The sequence below is a fragment of the Vulpes vulpes genome, chromosome 3, assembly GCF_048418805.1.
Source record: "Vulpes vulpes isolate BD-2025 chromosome 3, VulVul3, whole genome shotgun sequence".
NCBI lineage: Eukaryota > Metazoa > Chordata > Mammalia > Carnivora > Canidae > Vulpes > Vulpes vulpes.
Genome location: NC_132782.1, coordinates 77,655,408 through 77,674,275, shown reverse-complemented (window position 1 = coordinate 77,674,275; position 18,868 = coordinate 77,655,408). Strand labels below are relative to the sequence as shown.

The window sequence follows — 18,868 nt, the reverse complement described above, 5'->3', positions numbered from 1 at the left end:
CTATTAAAAGCATGGCTCCCACCTCCCTCTCACATCTTCTTACATCTCCACAACAGGTACCTGCACTAACTATAGCCATAGTGGATTCCTGTCCTCTGCCTTTAGCAGCCCCTGTTCTCTGTCCTTCTGCAGTCAGTTGCTCTGTTTCACACCTAGATGCTCCCCAGCCCATCATCAACCTCTGTCCATCCCCACCCACCACCTTTTCTAAGGTACCTTTCTCTCCCTGAACACCATGATTCTTCCCTCCTTTACACTTATGTCTCACTGCATTGCATTATGGTTATTCTCGTACATTTTTATTAAATTAACTTGACGGATTTTCATAAAATGACATATCCATATTTGAAAAAAACTAAAATGTACAGAAGAATAATGAAAGTAAAAACCACCTAAAATCTCTTCACCCAGAGATGTCAGTTCTTGAGCATTCCTCCAGAGGTGTGTGTGTGTGTGTGTACCTCACAGACATTTATGAAGTCTGTACATTTTTCCATAAATGAAATCAAATTGTGTTTTTTTTCCTGTTGATACATTCTGGTAATTTTTTAAATGTTACACACTAGAGAATAAAACGGCTGTGAGATATTTCATCATTTGTCTTTACCATTCTCTAACCACCTCTTGGTATTTTAGCTTGGCTTCCTCCCTCCCTTAGGAGGTGTGAGAAGGAGCTTGTCACCCTGTGTTCTGGCCTGTGTGCTCAGCACATTCGTGCAAGATACAAGTGAGCACTGTCATGGGCCTTGGTGAGGCTGTTTGTGACAGTCCACTCCATGTGGTTTGGGACCTGGAAAAGTGTTTGGTGATCTTGAAGGAGGTTAGACAGGATTGATCTAAAATCCCAAGTAAAATTGAAGCCTTTTAAAAAAATTTCGTTAACTGCTTTGAGCAGCACTGTGCTTCCATTGCCTGCAAGAAAGCCATTCATTGTTCCTTGTTACATAATCTGCAGAGAGTTTACCCACTCAGAAAGGAGCACGTTTGTCGCTGTTTCTCTCTTACCAGCAGCTGAAAGCAGAGTCTGTCCTGCGTCTCTGAGGCATTCTTCACAGCACAGCCTCATGTTATCACTAATTAGCCAGAGCACTCCCAGCCAAAAGCGCCAGTGCCTGAGCCTGACAAAAGTCTGTTTTTTCCAGGGAAAGGGTAAAGCCTGTATCTGTGTCTAGGGGCACCTCTATGAGACAAGCAAAAGCAGCATGGTGGAAAGCCAGGGCGGTGAACAAGCTGTAGTCTCTAGGTGACATGCAGTTTGCTGTCTCCCTTCCTCCTGTGTGAAGAGGGGTCTCCACAGACTGTGCTTTTGTCCTCTACCCAAACGCCATGAGATAAGTCACTTCTGCATGATTCTAAGCATTCAGTCCCACACCTTCCCCATCTTTGGCCTCCGAGACCAATCTACCAGCCATCCCATAGCCAACTTCCAGCCACTTGTGTTAATGATGTATGTGATTAGCAGCCTATGCTGGTTCATTAGAGGGGGGAAAAAAAGGAAAGAAAAACCATGAGATTGTTTGCCTGTCACTGTGAAGTGAAGCTTGACGGGAACACCCTCACTGTCCCTCCCCGCTGTCCCTCCCCACCGCCCCTCCTGCCACGTGTCTGTGATCTTCTGTGCGCATGTGCTCACAGTTGCCTGTGCTTCATGGCTCCGCCATTTGCTCAGTGGGGGGACGTTTTCTTAGCCGAGCAATGCACTGCTCTGCCTGAGGGATTGAGAACATATTGCTTGGCAGGTGGGCCTGCTCAGATGTACTGACTGTTGTTTCAGCACTGACAGGGAACATATATCATGCAGGCCCATTACGCCAGTATAAATCCATGGTAACCTGTTCAAAGGGCTGCAACCAGCAAACAAAGTGTTTGGGTCTTAATAGGTGATATTTTTGAAACATATAATTGGGATCTGAGAAGTAATTCTGGGTGACAAGCCACTCCTTCTGCCATCTTAACAGAAGCTGGGCCTACAGCAAAATACCACTCCTGTCATACCACACAACAATGATTGCCATTCCAGCTCAGCTCCAGGCAGCTGTGCACAGCGCCGACTGTGCCAAGAGATTGTGCAGGGAAAAGAGCCTTCAGTTTTGAGGTCTTTCCTTTATGCCTTGGTACTCAGTACTGCTGGCAAAAAAATGCTCTTTGGTATATCACTGGAGAATGTCAGAGGCCCTCTCCTTCACCATAATATGAGCTGGAAACGATCCAGTTTGCTTTGGTTTTGGGTAGTGGACAGATAAGTCTCACTGATCCTTTGGCCACATTTGTTAACCTTTTTGTGTTGGGTGATCACTGACCTGTTCTTTTGTCAGTTTTCTTCATTTATTGTATAAATTGTCAAATAGTCAATTTAAAATTTTCTGTAACGGTGGCTGTCTTTTAAATTATTGTTACCTAAAGTGAATCTAGATAATGTGGTTCTTACCTTGTGCAACACAAAAGTGAATAAACGTTTTTGCCTCAAAAAAAAAAAAAAAAATGAGAATGTCAGAGGCCCTCTCCTTCACCATAATATGAGCTGGAAAAAAAAAAAAAAATGAGAATGTCAGAGGCCCTCTCCTTCACCATAATATGAGCTGGAAACGATCCAGTTTGCTTTGGTTTTGGGTAGTGGACAGATAAGTCTCTGAGCAGAGGCCACTGGTGTTTATCAAAAAGAGAAGCTCTTCTTCATTTCCCTACTGTACTGCAATGGGAGAATGAGGTATTAGTCAAGGCCTGGGCAGAATGCAGAGGGACTTGGTACCCCAGCCTGGGTGCTTCCCCACAGCAAAGATGGGTGTGCAGCTCCAGCACCTCAGAGATGCAGTGGGGAAGGTGGCACAGGACTGGTTCCAGACGACACTATTTCCTGAGTTGCAGAGACTAGGCAGGTGAAAGCATTTGGCACAGGTTGTCACAAAGCTGGTCTTCTTTCGGAGATATGTGCATTTTTCTAACAATGCACAACAGCCTGTGTTCCTGCATTCTCATCGTGCATCTCAGTCTGCTCATGGGATTGACAACACTGCACTGAAGCATCCATCATTTTCTGCTTCTCCTCTACACTGTCTTCTTAAGGACAGTATCACACCTTGTCTGTGCTCTGCTGAATGCTGGTTTCATGGGAAACACAGAAAGAATGAAGAAAGGAAGATACTCGTTCATTGTTGGCTTTTTTTTTTCCTCCCGATTTCCGAGAAATCATAACTCTGGTATTTCAGTATGACTTGTCAATTGAATTAAAACTGGGTGACAATATTGTATTATTTAATTTTTATTCTGCCAAACAACTAAACCAGTATCAGCACAGCCTGATCTGCATGCTATAGCATCTGAATTCTCTCTTGCTACAGAATTAATTTCTTTAAAGCAAACTAGAAAATGTTCTCCTGAGATCAGGGACCTCCTAAATTGTTAAGGACCAAGGGGAAGACTGTTGGTAATGTGATAAGTAACAGTCAGTATTTAGAAAAGGCGTGTTCCTGAGAGCCTGGCATATCATGATGATCGTCAGAGATATGGGCTCATCACACCAAAGCAACAGCCCCGTCACCATTCTGCTGGTTTCACTGTTTGCTCCGGCTTCTCCTCAACAGTGTGGTTGGTGATGACACAATAGTTTGCCAACATGGAAAGTTTCATAAAATTAGACTTTGGTGCCTGTCTCCTGAGACATTCTAGCTTATAAGGCCTGTCATGGGGCCTGGGTATTTGTACTTTTGAAATGTTCTCCATGTGGTTTAGATACAAATAGTCTGTGGACTTTGATTCAGGGAACATTGATTAGAAGAACTCAATGCTGAGAATCTGAGCATTTCCGTCAGTCTTAATTGCTGTCTTACACAAATCTGATATGTCCTTCCTGAGCATCTTTCTAAAATAAATCATGGTGTCCTAGAAGCTTTGAGGAGCCCTAGGAACACTTTGCAAGAAATGAAACCAAGAGGGCTTTAGAGATGCAAGGAAAACATCATTTAGTACGTCTCCATATCCATCAGCAGGTCTACCTCTGAAATACTCTTTTACAAAAAAAAAAAAAAAAAAAAGACATACTTTTTTAATGAAAAAGCTTTATTGAGATCTGATGACATAAAAAAGCTTTATTGAGATCTGATCACATAAAGTTTACCCTCTTTAATATACATAATTCACTGAGTTTTAGTGTATTCATGTAGAGCCCTGCGTGGAGCTTGAACTCAAGATAATAAGATTAAGACCTAAGCCAAGATCAAGAGTTGGACACAATAACTAAGACACCCAGGTGCCCTTCATGAACATTAGTATATTACACAACCAGCACCACTATCTAATTGCAGAACATTTTTATCACATGGAGAAGAAATCCCATACCATTCCTTCCTACTTCCAGCCCTTGGCAACCACTAATCTACTTTCTATCTCTACAGATTTGCCTCTTCTGGATATTTAATCTCTGAAATATTATAAGCTGACTGGACATGAATTTAGTTATGTTTTTAAATAGCTCTAAAGAAAAATTTTCTAACTTGCGGTGAGGGTTCCTGGATCTGACATGTTATATGTTCAGAAGGATTTCACTTGTCTTTTACTTGCTTCTATTGCATTAGCTTCTATAAAAATAACTCATATTCTCTTCTTTATTTTCTCTGTCTTTTATCATTTCACCAACCCTTAAATTCTTCATAGATTCAAACATCATTGCCAAGTTGTTTCCAACTTACCTGCAGGATGAAGGATCTCAATTTCCTATCCCCCTACTCAGATTTGACCAGTACTTCCTGTTTCCTCCTCTCATCTAAATGTGAATGATCCACACCTTTCTTTAAGGTGAGAACCTCCACATGTGTTCTCTATTCCTCTCCTTCCTCCTCCGCCAGAACCTGGCTTTTGACTCTCTTCATTTTCCTTCTTTAACCTACAGAAGGACTCACACTTTTGAAAAATTGCTTCGATCCTGCTGCCCCTGGAGCTACCATTCTATTTTTCTCATTTTCTTCACTGTCAAGTCTTTTGGAAGCACAGTTTGCTCTTGAGGCTGGTGCTTCTTTTCCACCCACTCCCACCTAACTTCCTGCACTCATGAATCTACCTTTATTACTTTGCTGAAATAATAAATCTCTTTTTGTGTTTTATGGCATCATCTTATTTGCCAAGCCTGGTAACTTTCCCTGATCCCTTTTCCCTTGGCCTTTAGGTCACACAGAACGCTGTTGACTATCCCTCCATCTTGAAACACTCTTTTTTCTTTGGCATCTGCGATACTCCACATTCTCCTTCTACCTTTGGCTCCAGTGCTTCGTGCCTTCCTAAAAATGAATGGCCCTCTCTTTATCTGTCTCTTTATTTTCTCCCTTTCCAGTCTCATAACACCATCTGGCTTCTAAGTATGTGGATAACTTCCAAAACTATCTTCACCACTTGGATGTCCTGCCAGCTTCTTAGACATTGCTCAAAACAGAATTCACACCCTGGCAGGCTTTCCCTCTTCCCTTATTCTGGCCATAGTGTGACCCAGGGTTGGAAATTCTACTTTCTTCCTTTCAACTCCTTGGTTGCCATGGCTGGCAGCCATCATGTATGTAATGCCCTTTTGTTCTGTCTGGACTTCATCTGCTGCCCTACTTCTCCATGCCGTTGTCCAAATCCAGGCCTTCATTGACTCTTCTCTGGACTGTCACTAGGCCCCATTCCACCTCCGCTCATTCCATCTTACTCATGGCAGCCAGATATCAGTCCTCATTCAACATGCATCTGATTATGCCATTTCCTTAGGCAACAATATTCTAGATACCTCTAAGCTGACTGAATATATCTATACTCCTTCACCTAACTTGTAAGGCCTTCTACAACTTGAGCCTTGTCTTCCTTCAAAACCCATTTTCTGTTCTTCTTCTTCCTATTCTATGTGTTCTAGCCCAAGCAAAACCCTGGTCATCCTTTCTTCTGCCTCTACAATTTCTCACTCCAGGCCCCTAGTTAGCTTGTATATTTCATTGAAAATGATGTCCTTTATTTCTGCCAATATGATCTTGTGTGTGGAAATTCTCAGGTTCTTCAAATCCCTTCTCCTTCATGAAGTCTTAGAATAGGATTCCTCTCTCTTTTGAATTTCCAGAATTTCATGTGTGGGGATGGGGGGCGGGTTGTGGGGGGAAAGGACTTTTGGCTTATATTTCAGTTATTTATGTGCTTGTCTTATCCAGTCCCCCAAAGGTAGAAGCCTTTCATTGCCATTGTTATAACTCCTATAACAGCTAATGGAGTATCTTAAGTATAGTATATTATGAATAAGTATTTCTTGAGTAAATGAAACTTTTAACCTCCATAATATATAGAAGATGTAAAAAACTAAACTTGTGCATGACAGACTTTATGTCAGTGTCAGGAGAGTTCTCCATAGTTTTTGACCTATTATTATTTTCCTTTAATCCAAGCACAAGGCTTAGATGAAGGAAACTTGAGAGAATTATAGCAAAACTGCCAGCGCCTTCATTCTCTTCTTACATCTGCATAATATTTTAGACCATTCAAAAATACTTTCACATCTTATCTGACCCTCTGTATAGCTATGTAGGGTTCCAAAGGGGCAGCTATTCTCATATGTATCAGTTCATAAATAAGGGAAATGTGGACTGGTGAGTTTTAATCCTTAACCATTGTTTGGTTGTTAGACAATGGCAGAGCCTGGAAAAAGGGACATGTTGGCTGTTTTTATATATTTGAAGAGCTATTGTGTGGAAAGTGTAGTCACATCTTTTTTTTTTTATTATTCTTTATTTCCTCAGAGGACAGAAAAAGCAATTCAAGCTCAATTAAGGAGAAAAATTGTTTATCAGATCCATTTCAAGGTGGTACTGTCTGCCTTCATTGTTCATGTGGAGCTCAGGTACAGCAACCTAGCCAACCAGGTATAAGACATTTCATTGAAACGAATCACTAAATAGTGCAAGCTGACCGAAGTCCCCCTGATTCTGCAATTCCATGATTCCTCTTTAGGTTGGCACTGCGATACTATACTCAATAATCTAAGTTTTGATTTCTGTCTTTCTTTAAAACTTAACCTTAAGCAGATGTGGCTCAGGTGTGAGATGACACTGTCTGGGTCTTAAATCTTTCACAAAACAGAGACCTCACCTTATCCTAGCCATTCTATCAGTGGACCGCATGCAGGTGCAAAAATTCAAGAACATATTTTCACCCAATCCTTCAGTGCCTACAGTTGCCAGCCTAGGAGGATAAAAAAAAAAGAAATATGCAGAAAATTTCACAGATGCCATCATCAATTGTAGCTGGTCTAGTCTGGCCACTCCAGGCACCTGTCTGGTGTTATGGACACGGTGGGCAAGCCCAATGTTCTCTCAGGATGGCATGTTCTGTGGGGAAGGACGTTGGTGATTCTAATGAGCTCCAAACTTTTCCTTGAAATGGGAAGTTGCCTAAAAAGGCAACTACTGCATCACAGCCAAATGGAAATCATGATATTTCACTGAACTCAGAACCAGATCTGCCTTTTTTTTTTTTTCTTTATAGAAACATTTTGTGTGCCATGTGCCTTGGGAGCCAAAAAGAAATCATTCTTTGGCTCCCTGTTCCACTTTGCTAAGCTCAGATACTGTAAATACCCTCCTCTCCTCTCATAACATTAAATTTTTCATGAATTCATCATAAAGGAGCCACTTTGTAGGTTTGGCTGGTACCAGTGAAAGACTTCATTTTCTATTTCACAGTAACTTTTCAGTGCAAAAAAATTATGGGTGCAATGTTGAAAGACTAGAATTATTCATCAAGTCTTCACTGCCTGAAAATGAAGGGAATTTTTCTGAAACCTATCTGGGAGAATGCAGACACAGACATGCATATTTTAGATGGTGCTACATCTCAGCCATAGCCACCTAATCTTTCTCAAGGGGATTAGGACTCAAAGAGGACACGTGCTTTCTCATTGCTTTATGGATTCATTCAAGAGTCCACACAGCCCACAAATTTTTCCCTTGCCTTCCAGTGTTTCTATAAGTCACCAGCACTAAAGAGTAGAATATTTCATTGTATTGATGGAAATGCCTGTAGCTTTGTAGTTGGATGCAAAAGGTGTGCTTAAAGAGGCAGCATAATAAAAAGCACCAGTGGGTCACAATCCCCTAGAAGCCTTGTTAAAACTCATACTAAGCACTACAACCCTCACCCTACCCCCGCCCAAGAGTTTCTGAGTCAGTGGATCTGGGTTGGAGCCCAAGAATTTGCTTCTTTCGACAAGTTTCCAAGGGAAGTCCATGCTGCCGGTCTTAAGGACTACACTTTAAGAAACACTGGCATATTGAAATAGCATCAGATCTAGAAGTCAGGATACCTTGGCTCTGATACTGGGTCTGTTTTCTACCAAACATGAGACATTGGATAAGGCCCTGGGCCTCAGTTTCCTCATCTGTGAAAGGAGGATTATGACTGCTGCTCTAAGTGACCTAGTGTTGCTTTGAGAATAAAATCTGAAAATCTACGGGAAACACTTAGCACTTCCAGAGGCACTTGAACGTTGTACTTCTTGCAGTGAGGAGAGTTGAAGGGACATAACTAGGAGAAACTTTAAGGTGCACACATTCTGTCCAACATGGACACATGGGCCACAATTCTGCTGCTGCCCTGAGGAGGGACCTTAGGGCCACAAAGAAGAGATTGAAGTTGGAAAGATTTCAGGGAACTCCTCCCTCCTCTGGCCAGTCTCTGAAAGAGTCATATACCTGCTTCATTCATATTCTATATGATGTGGCCAAGCTGTCAGAGCCGTGTCTCTGAAACTTTCCTGTGATTTAGAACTCCTTGGGATGCTTGTAAACATACAAAGACTTCCTCTTTAAGGAGCCTGGGCCTTCAGGTGATTCCTGTATACTCAAGGTTTCGAGAACCACTCTATCTGCACTACTAACTCTAAGATCATCTCATGACAACTTATAAAGGGACTACATACTCTGCACACTGGTCCTTAGCCTTGTCTGGAATCACCTGAGAGGACTTTAAATCCCATATCCGTGGACCATGAATCAGAATCTGGGGGGAGTGGGGTCCAAGCACACCATCTCACAAGCTCCCCAGTAATTGAAACTTGCAGCCAAGACTGAGAACCACTGACTTAGAAAGGGTCCTCTGTCTTTATATCAGCACCCATATTGTTTGTATTTGTCTGCCTGTCTCTTTCCCGCACCATCCAGCGAGAATATTGAGGGCAGCTTTGTGTGTCCAGAAACCAGCCCAGGGCCTTCCGCAGCTTTAGATGCTCCAGGTGTGCTGGTTATATTGAATGAATGAACAACTCTGTTAGGTACAGATGAAGCACCAACAGAACTCACACAGAAAATCCCCCATGTCTAAACATGTTCTATACACAAAGCCCTTTGTGGAGTTCAGGGCCTCACAGGGAGAGCATTTATTGAGAAGTTTGCAGAATGGCAATCATAGGTTATCTGTTGAACAATCTGTAGAACCTAGTCAACCCCAAGCATAATTCACTCTTTCAGGGGAGATGAGGAGTCAGAGAGACTTGCTTTGCAGATCTTGGAAAATGCCAAGAAATTAAGCAAATTACTACATAGTGAACACCTACCACGTGCTAGGCATTTCTTTGTGCTCTTGCTTCACAGCAAGCTTGAATTGTCCATGTTTTCTCTGAGGGAAGAAATGGTGCAGTAGATTGCCCAAGGTGGGAAGCATGAGGGAGCTCATTCAACTCCAGAATCCATGTTCCTTTCCCTTACTTATTTTCCCACCTCTCAGATCTTCTCAGCCGCCCCTACTACCTCCCCGGCCTGCTCCTAAAGAGCAGCCAACCCAGCCCTGCAGTACTCTACAGAGAGCTGCCCAGCTTCTCTAGTGAACCTTCCTCTGCAAAATTCTCGCTGACCCAGGACTCCATGAATTGCCTGACCATCTTCAAAACTGGTCAGGTACCCTACTGTGAAACTCTGAGCCATGGTATAAAGTGTGTCCCCTTAGCTTTGTATCCATTTCCTTGGCTCTTCCTCTGGTGCACAGGAGGCTCCTTGAGGGCAGGAACTGTTTATTGCTCATCTTTATCTTCCCTCTGCCTGAACCACTTCCTAGCCCGGTGGAGACACTCAAGTTTTTTTTTAAAGAATGAGTGACAGCAGAAACTCATCCATGAGCAAAGTTCTCCTGAAACATTTCAGTATGTGTGCATGTGTTATGCTTCAGAATATTTTAGAAACATTTTCCAGATTTAATTGAGGCTTCTGGGAAGCCTTGCTGTGTTCTTCCTTGCAAAAAATAGAAGGTCATTACCAGGAAGTCTCAGTGTACCATATTTATCTGGTGAGTTTTGAAAATACTGAGTAATGGGACTAATGACTCAACATAGTATTTTCCAAACTGTGAGGTAATCTTTGGACTTTGCAAGATTATTATATTAAGTGTACTTCTTAGTCTGTCAGTAAAAAATAAAAAGCCTGTATTTTCACATTAGAATTCAAAGAACATCTGCTGCGTATTGTAAATAACATATTTTGAAAACCAACTGATGCATACTCCGCCTGCCTCCGCCTGCTAACTATAGCAGGTCCTTAAGATAAGATTCAGTTTGCCATTGGTACGGCTCTTGTGTTGACATCCCACCATCTTCCATAAATCTTCAGAAGCCATTTGCCCCCTAAACACACTCAGCAGTGTGGGGTTTGCAGCTTCCTGTGTCATAGTGGGATTAGGAAACGGTCTGTATTCCCAGAGAATTGAAAGCCCTGCACTGTGTTTCTCAAGAAGATAAGCTGAGGTTTCCCCCAGGGTCCTTCCTTACCCTTGTGGGTATGAGACCTCAGAGAGACCCCAGGTGCCTGACGCAAGTGACTACTCCTGGCAGGAGGGATGGTATTGATTTTCCGGCCTGCCTGGAGGGGAGTGGGCCCAAAGTTGGGAGGGGATCTTTGGTTGGGGCTCGGCTCAGGGGCTCCTCTGTCTGGGGCATGAGTTGGCCCAGCAACTCCTGGCATGTCCTTCAGCCTGAACCTCACCTCCACGTGGGACTGAAAAACTCAGTCAGCTTTTTCCCTCATTCCTTCTCAGTTTGTCTTGTTAGCAGTCTTTCTTAGCGAGTAAGCACCATATGTCTTCTTTGGGAACTTGTTTTCAGGAGATCCCCAGCGCATGTGTGCTGGCTTGGAAGAGAATAAGAGGCTGTTGGGTTCGCCAGCAGTACTCACCACAGTGCCAGCTTTTACAGAGGGCCCTTCGTGCCCATCTGCCTCACGGGCTGGTTGGTCCCGAAGCATGAACACAATATTTCTCTGGATCTTCCTGGGGTCACAGAAGATAGCCTGGCTTCTGAGCAGGTTTTCTGAGCCTGTGTGTACTCCTTCTAGTAGCTCCTCATTATCCCTGGGAGGTCGTCACATAAGCACCTTTTCACTGATACTGTTCTCTGTCCCCATGGAGAGGGTAGCACAGACGATTATAAAAGAGGGACTCTGTGTGCTGTTTTTTTGCTTCTCTTAACCCATCACTGGTGCCAAAGCATGCAACTAATATGTTCCGCTTCGAAATAATTTGGTTTCTGTAACATGGAGTCCACCACCTCACTTCCACTCTGAATACCTGTCTCCTTTGAAAGTCAGCTGTTGAGCATCCAGTTTGTCTTTTTTCTTCTTCACTTTATGCCTCTTTTTTGTGCTCTAGCTGTCTTTTATCAAAACAGACAAAGGGTTAGCCATTGACACCTCGTGGCAAGCATGAGCTTGAAGCATTTTTTTGCATTCACCTTGACTCCTTTGCGGCAAAGAAAAAGCAAGGGTTGGAAACCTGTTCTATCTCTTTGGCTTCCACAAGAGTTACCTCTTTTAAAGCTGCCTCACAAACAGCCTTGTTGGCTATTACTGCCTGATACCTGTCTCCCTGGAGGCTTTACCAGTAGTTTTGAAAAGGATGGCTATTTTTTACTCCCTTGAATTTACCTTACCTAGGCACGCATGTGTGTGCACATATGTGTATTTATGTTCATGTGCTGTCAATTAATAGTGAAAAATAAGACCAAGCCTCTTCACTTGTTGTTTTTCTCTATAGAATCAGTGTTTGTGATAATAATAATTACCAGTTCTTCTTTTCAATGTCCTGCATGCCAGGGGCTGTGCATGGTTCCCTGTCATTTTAACAACCTTTCAAAGCAGTGCCCATGTCCCAGATAGGGAGACTGATGAATGAGAGGCTATGTATCTTGGTGGAGCCAAGACTTGAACCCAAGTATTCGGACTCGAATGCCCAGGCTATTCACAAATAAACTAACCATGCCTGGGTCTGATAGACAATGTCAGTCATTTGAATTTTGCTGACCATTGTCCTGTATACTCTCTTGTTATTCTTGGAAGGATTAGATCATGGTAGAAAGGAGGTGAATGGAAGATAATCCATGTTCCAAGGTTCTCAGGGATAAGACACACTCCCACTAGTATCTGTGGCCCATTAGAGCAGTGATGTCCTGTAGCATAGAGGAGAGTGACCCATGTGGTGGGGAAGGTATGACAAAGATCACAGCAAAGAGAATGGAGATATAGTTCTGATACAGTGCAGGGTGACAGAGGAGTTGTGATAATCACTGGATAATCACTGTTATGAAGCTGCATGTTGTTTTCCCTCATTATAATAGCTTCCAGTGATTGAACATACAGACTGTGTAGCGGGCAGTGACTGGACACTTTACATGTGTTTTCATTTAGTCCTCCCCCATAACCCTATATCAGATAGGTATTATTGTCTCATTTTACAGAGAAGAAGAGTAGGTTCAGAGAGGTTATCTTAGCCCAAATTCACCTAGATCTTAAGCAAAAAAATTAAAAACTGAGATCAGTCCCAAATCAATAAAGCCTGTGCTCTATTCCTTCCTTCTTGCCAGCTTCTCTACCCATTTTGAGAATTAAACAGAATCATTATCATCGCTAGTAGGTTATCCTACTACTAAAGGTAAGAAATAGATGGAGCCTTATGTTTGTGGACCAGAGCGTGCTGAGTATGCTAAGATGTGTTCCCCTGATCTTATGGATGAGCTTGTGGCTTTCAAGTGGTCCCAACAGCCAGCTGCCATGTGCTTAACATGGTTGGAATTTTAGTGAACAGCTTTGTAATTGAGGAACATTTCCAGAAGCACCAGTGTTTGACAATTTTGTAGGTGTACACAGATGACAGGTCCAAGGAGTCTTCCGACATCAGAGTAGCCAGGAATGTGTACCCTAATTCTGCCCTCCAATCGGTTATTTGGACCCAGAAGCCACTTAATTCTCCTCAACCTCAGTGTTTTAATTCTGTACATCATATTAGATAATTCTGAGGTTTGTTTTAGCTCTAAATGATGATTGTTTACATTCAGGGCCACTTATGTTAGTTACACAAGCAGGAGGAGCCCTCTGATCCTTTGAAGTATGTAGTTAATCAAGAAAGCCATTTAAAGAAAGAAGTCACTAAAAAAGGAAAATGCTATCAACATTTGATTTTTTTAAAAAACAGCTTTATTGTGCAGTAACTGACATGCAGTAAACTGCACATATTTGAAGTATACAATTTGGTAAGTTTTGATAGATATATCCACCAGTGTACAGTCAAGATAGTGAACATATATGTTGCCCCAAAGTTTCCTTGTGCCCCTTTGTGGTCCCTTCCTCCTACTCCTTCGTACCCCTCTCCCCACCAAAAGCAGCCACTGATGTGTTTTTCTGTCCCTACAGATTACTTTATATGCTTAGAGTATTCTAGAACTGTAATCATATGGGATGTATTTTTTTTGTCTTCTCTCATTCTGCATACTTATTTTGAGATTTATTCACATGGTTGCATGTATTAGCCCATGAACAAAGTATTTTTCCATTTATTTAGGATTTCTTTACTTTCTCTTAGCAATATTTTATATTTTTCAGTGAATAGGTCTTTCACATCTTTTGTCAGAATTATCTCTGGATAATATTTTTAATGCTATTGTAATTTATAAAATTTTTTAAATTTCAATTTAGTTTCTAATTGTTGCTATTATAATTGATTAGTACAACTTATTTTGTTTATTGATCTGCAATTACATATAACAATTACAATGTAATATATAATTGCATATTCTGCAGTTTGGCTAAATTCACTTACTAGTTCTAGTAGCTGTTGTATGGATTCCATTTGATTTTTCTACAAAGATGGTTATTATGTCTACAAATAAATGCAATTTACCTCTTTCTTTCCAATCTGGATGCCATTGTTTCTTTTCCTTGATGATTGTACTGTGAGAGCCTCTGAATCCGTGTTGAATAAATGTGAGAGTAGCCATTCCTGTCTTGTTCCTGACTTCCTGATCTTCGGCTGAAAGCATCCAGTCTTTTGCTATAAGTATGTTGCTGACTTTAGGTTTTCCATAAATAATCATACAATTCTTTAGTTTGTTGATGTGGTGAATTACATTTCAATCTTAGGCCATTCTGTGTAGATGGTCAAGGCCTTTCGTTGCTTGTTGGAGTTCTGCTCCATCTTTCTTACATAATTCACATCCCCAATGCCTCTTCTCTAGTCTCTAATTCAGTTAAGGAGGGAAACCTGAGACATTTGTGAAGTGTGGAGACCTTCTAGCTTTAAGGGCTTGTTTCCTCTTTGCCAATCCTTCACAGTTGGTCTTGCCCACCATAACTGATGAGTGAATGGCAGTCCACCTTTAAGTCTTCTGCCTTTAGTGAGTGTTTCTCAAACACTCTTCTTGCATGTTGAAGAAGCAATAACTCTCTTTCCATATTCCTGTTTTATCAATGCAGATAATCGTTAATTAAACCATTGGACTGCAACACCCCACAAAACTGGTGGACAGAGTTGGGACTGATAGCAGCTGAATGTCGCTAAGCATGCAGCTCAGCTCTAGTGGGTGGACTAGAGATTAGTCAATCAGAGGCAAATACTTAGTGTGTTATGGTGCATTCAGGAAGTCAGACAAGAGGATAACAGAATTGGTTACTCCAGGGAATAAGCCAAATTGAAGTTGATTAAGAGAGCTTATAGAATTCTCTCTAATTCCCATAAACAGTACTCCCAACCTTCAGCATCCAATGGGCAAAATGAGCTTTTGGCCACAAGACCTACCGTGTGAGGAACACAACACTGATTCATCTTCATAGTCAGAAAAACAACCATGACAAAGGGTGAATCCTTGGATCAGCTAATATGATATAGTTGAAAGAACTCTGTATTTAGACTCAGATGAGCCTAGGTTTTGATACCAGCAACTCTCTCTGTGTTCTTAAACAACTTTGAGTCAGTAAGTATCTCTTAGGGTCATCTTGAAGAATGTGATTGAGCATGTATAAGACTGTCACAAAGTGTAGGTGTCCTTCGTGGCTCTGATCCTCATTCCAAGATGTTTGCTTTGCATTACCAAGGATGATATATTATACTCAATCATGTGATCCTTCTGCCCACAATATCCCCCAACTCCAGTTTGACACAGTGTTTGATGGAGGGCAGAGCATCCAAGGCACAAGAAACAATAAGTAAGAAGCATGCATGGAAAGATATAAGCAGTCAGGATTCAGCATAGGGTTCATACTGAGGTGGAGCTGGAGGAGAGGCTGGAAAGTAGACCAGTCCATGACCATGTCAAGAATCATGAAGATTGCAGGAGATTGGTAGGCAGTGAGAAATCCCACTGCCTTGAAATCCCCACTCCCCTCTTTTTTTTTTTGGAAAGGCACACCCTGATGAGAGATGTGCCAGAGTCTCAAACCTCAGTTGCATGCGAATCACTTGGGAGCTTGTTAAGAAATACATATACTGTGGGCCCCGCCCAGACCTGCTCAATCCTAATCTATAGGTTGGGGTCGAGGCATCTGTATTTTTAACAAGCTCCCCAGGTGATTCTAATGCACACCAAAGTTTAGAAACCACTGCTTTAGAAGGTTAATCTGGCAGCAGTGCACAAGATGGATTGGAGCCGAGAGAGCCTGGAGGTTCAGAGACCTGCTAGCAAGCAATTGCAACAACAGTCCCTGCAGGAGATAATGAGGTTGGGGGCTGTGGGAATGGAAAGGAGGAATCAGATACCGGAGGTATTTTTGAGAGGCAGTCAGCAAGGACTGGGTTACCAATTTGATGAGGAATGTGAGAGAGAAATGGGACTTAACAGATAATGCCAAGATTTACAGAAAGAGTTCTCCAAGGTGTGAGGAGAGAGGTAACAGAATGCCTCAGGGACCATATTCAGATGACACACACCTGCTCTCTCTTCTGTCCTTACCTGGCCACACCTTCCTCCTTCCCACAAGCCCCCTAAGGCATAGGCAGGGTGGGGGCACATCAGTACCTCCTGGGGAAGCACACTGTGTGTAGTTTGAGGGAAGAAACCTCCAGGTGATCTCTCTGTGAGAAATGGCAGAGCCAGAGTGAAAGGGACAGGGGCGAGCTGTGTTTGGAAGGACACAGCTGGGACCCACAGCAGGATGTGGAGCACCTCTCTGTCGGTGTGGAAAGTCGGGCCTGGACCTGGGGAGCAGAAGCTAGAATACAGACAGTGTGAAATGCCGCACCATGGAGGCTGCCAGGGACAGAAGAGAGAGGAGAGGAAAGGGGTCCAGAGAAATGCTTCCAGGTGGTGGTCACATATAGCTGGAGGTTGGGGGAAGGGCTGGTTGGAGAAGCAAAGAGCCTGCACCTCAAAGAACGCTAAGCCAAGATGTGCCGCAAAGGCCAGGGAAGACCCCCTGCAAGCAGAAGGCCAGAGCTCTGGCTCCTCCAGGAATCCTCCCAGCATCATTCTGGCCCCTTGTGGGATGTGACACATTCATGTAAAGGGGACTGAGTGTCCTCTGAAGAAACACACATTTTAAAATTTCCTTTCCAAAACAGTGTCTTTGAGCTGACATACCAGGCAAAAAGACTGACAGGTTTTTACTGTTATACCATTCCCACCGCACCACTTCCCCCACCCCAGTTTCTCATCAACTCCTAACCCTTCTGTACACATTTTTGGCCTGGAGCAGTGAAATATAAGGTATTATAAATCATTATAGTATTTTGGGGTCCTTGCTCCCCTCAAAGTTTCAGACGTTCTGCCTGTATTTTTTGATCTCACGCTGTGAAAATAGGATGTTGTGTTTTAGAGGCACCTCCAGGGTGCCCAGCAATTGGCACATCTTATCTAAAAGAAAACAAATTGAGTGAACAAGAGTAGAGAGGAAGGACATTTGTATCAACTCAGGAAGTACAGAATTATGAAGAGATGCTATTTGCGATGCTGTGAAGTCACGGTCCTTGATGGGGTCATCAGAGAGGCTGGCCACTCCTGACATTGGCAGGGCTCTGCTGTCACTGTAGCTGCACGAGCAGAGTAGGGTCAGCTGTCTCCGGGGGTGCTCTGAGGTTGACGTATCGCAGTGTACTGTAAGAGGGGCCTTCACGTGTAAAACTTCCTATTTCATTTCGAATAGCCCTGGAAATCATCTCATTTCTGAATAAGGAAGCTGAAGCATCAAAGTCACACAGCTCCTGGGTCAGTGGGGAGGAGATTGAACCTAGTGTTCTGGTGTGTAGACTGTAGCACGCTCTTCCAGAAGGACTTTTTAAAGTGCCCTCTTCTAGATGGAGGCTGTAAAATTAGTGGGAGAAAGCCTTGCATGTACAAGGAGCAACATTTGCAGAGTCACTCAGAGATGGATCTGGGCTGTCCTCTTCTCACTTCTTAACTGTATGCAATTTATTTGACCTGCCGAGTTTCAACTTCCATTGTAAAAGGAGGAAAATCGTATTTACCTCCTGAGAGTAGTTTGGGGGCCTTGGTAAGTAGTTGATCCCTCATAATCTGGAACTGTTAGAACAATGACTGGGTTTTTCTCCAGTCATCATCAGAAAACTCATGCACTGTCCTGATGGACCTGAAGAGAGAATACTTTTCTTTCGTTGATTCCTCCTTTGGGTTTCAAATGTTTTTTTCCCATGAAAGTGTTAGAGTTAAATGGAGCTTATGTATAGTTGAAATAGTACTGTTAATAAATTCTGTCCTTTGAGGCATTTTATGTGCCCAGTGAGACTTTGGGTGGGCCTGGGCACTAGGCTTTCTCAGGAAAGGTGCCCTAACCCCTTATTTACAAGTGGACTTTTATTGAGCCACTTGCTCAGAAGTTGCAGAATTGCCAGAACATTGCCTTGGGCAGGGTGTATGATCACAGATGAATAAAAGATAGCAGGATGTGAGGATTTCCACAGCACCAAGAAAAGCACTCTGCAATCTCTTGCCATCTGCAGTGCAGGCAGAGACGCAGTGTACCAGGCATGTTAAGACTTGGAATTGTGTCAGGAGACTTGGCCAGGGTCCCCCCCACCTACCGTCCATCCCAAGCCGCACCGCTGCTCTCAGAGGATGTCACGAATGTAAATGCCATCCCCTGACACATCATGTTGAAGCAAACTGGAAAACAGTAGGGCCTTTCTCTCATCAGGTCATCGGATGTCTGCCTGGCATCTGTCTGACTGCCTGCTGTGGCCAAGGATCTGCCTTCCAGGGAGCATCCTCAAATGTAAACGTGCCCCAAAGACACCCTGGTTCTGGAGTTTTGAGTCTCCCATCCGTTTTCCACCTCTCACTTTCCCAACAAAAGAAATAACTGAAGAAGGGAGATGGAGGCATTTCTCGGGCTCCCTGTGGGGGCTTCTCTCCTGGAGAAACTAAGCAGAGCCACAAAAGAATAAAGAAAGAAGGCTTGGCAGAATGTTTTGATACAAAATTCATTATAGCTTTGTGTATGTGCCGGATGGTTTGGTTCCTCTTAAGTCTATAGATACCGCAGTCCTCTTGGTTCAACCTTGGTGTTTAGAAAGAGGTTTTGGAAGGAGATCAAAGATGTCAGATTACTGGCCCGACTCTTAAAGAACTGCTTGGGAAAGCTTGAAAATCTTCACACCCAGG

The 18,868-nt window shown here is 42.9% G+C and overlaps 1 protein-coding gene across 2 annotated transcripts in view; it reads left to right on the top strand.

The window, feature by feature from the left end:
• AUTS2 (activator of transcription and developmental regulator AUTS2) overlaps nucleotides 1-18,868 on the top strand; it is a 1,128,195-nt gene that overhangs the window by 750,296 nt on the left and 359,031 nt on the right. The window lies entirely within an intron of this gene.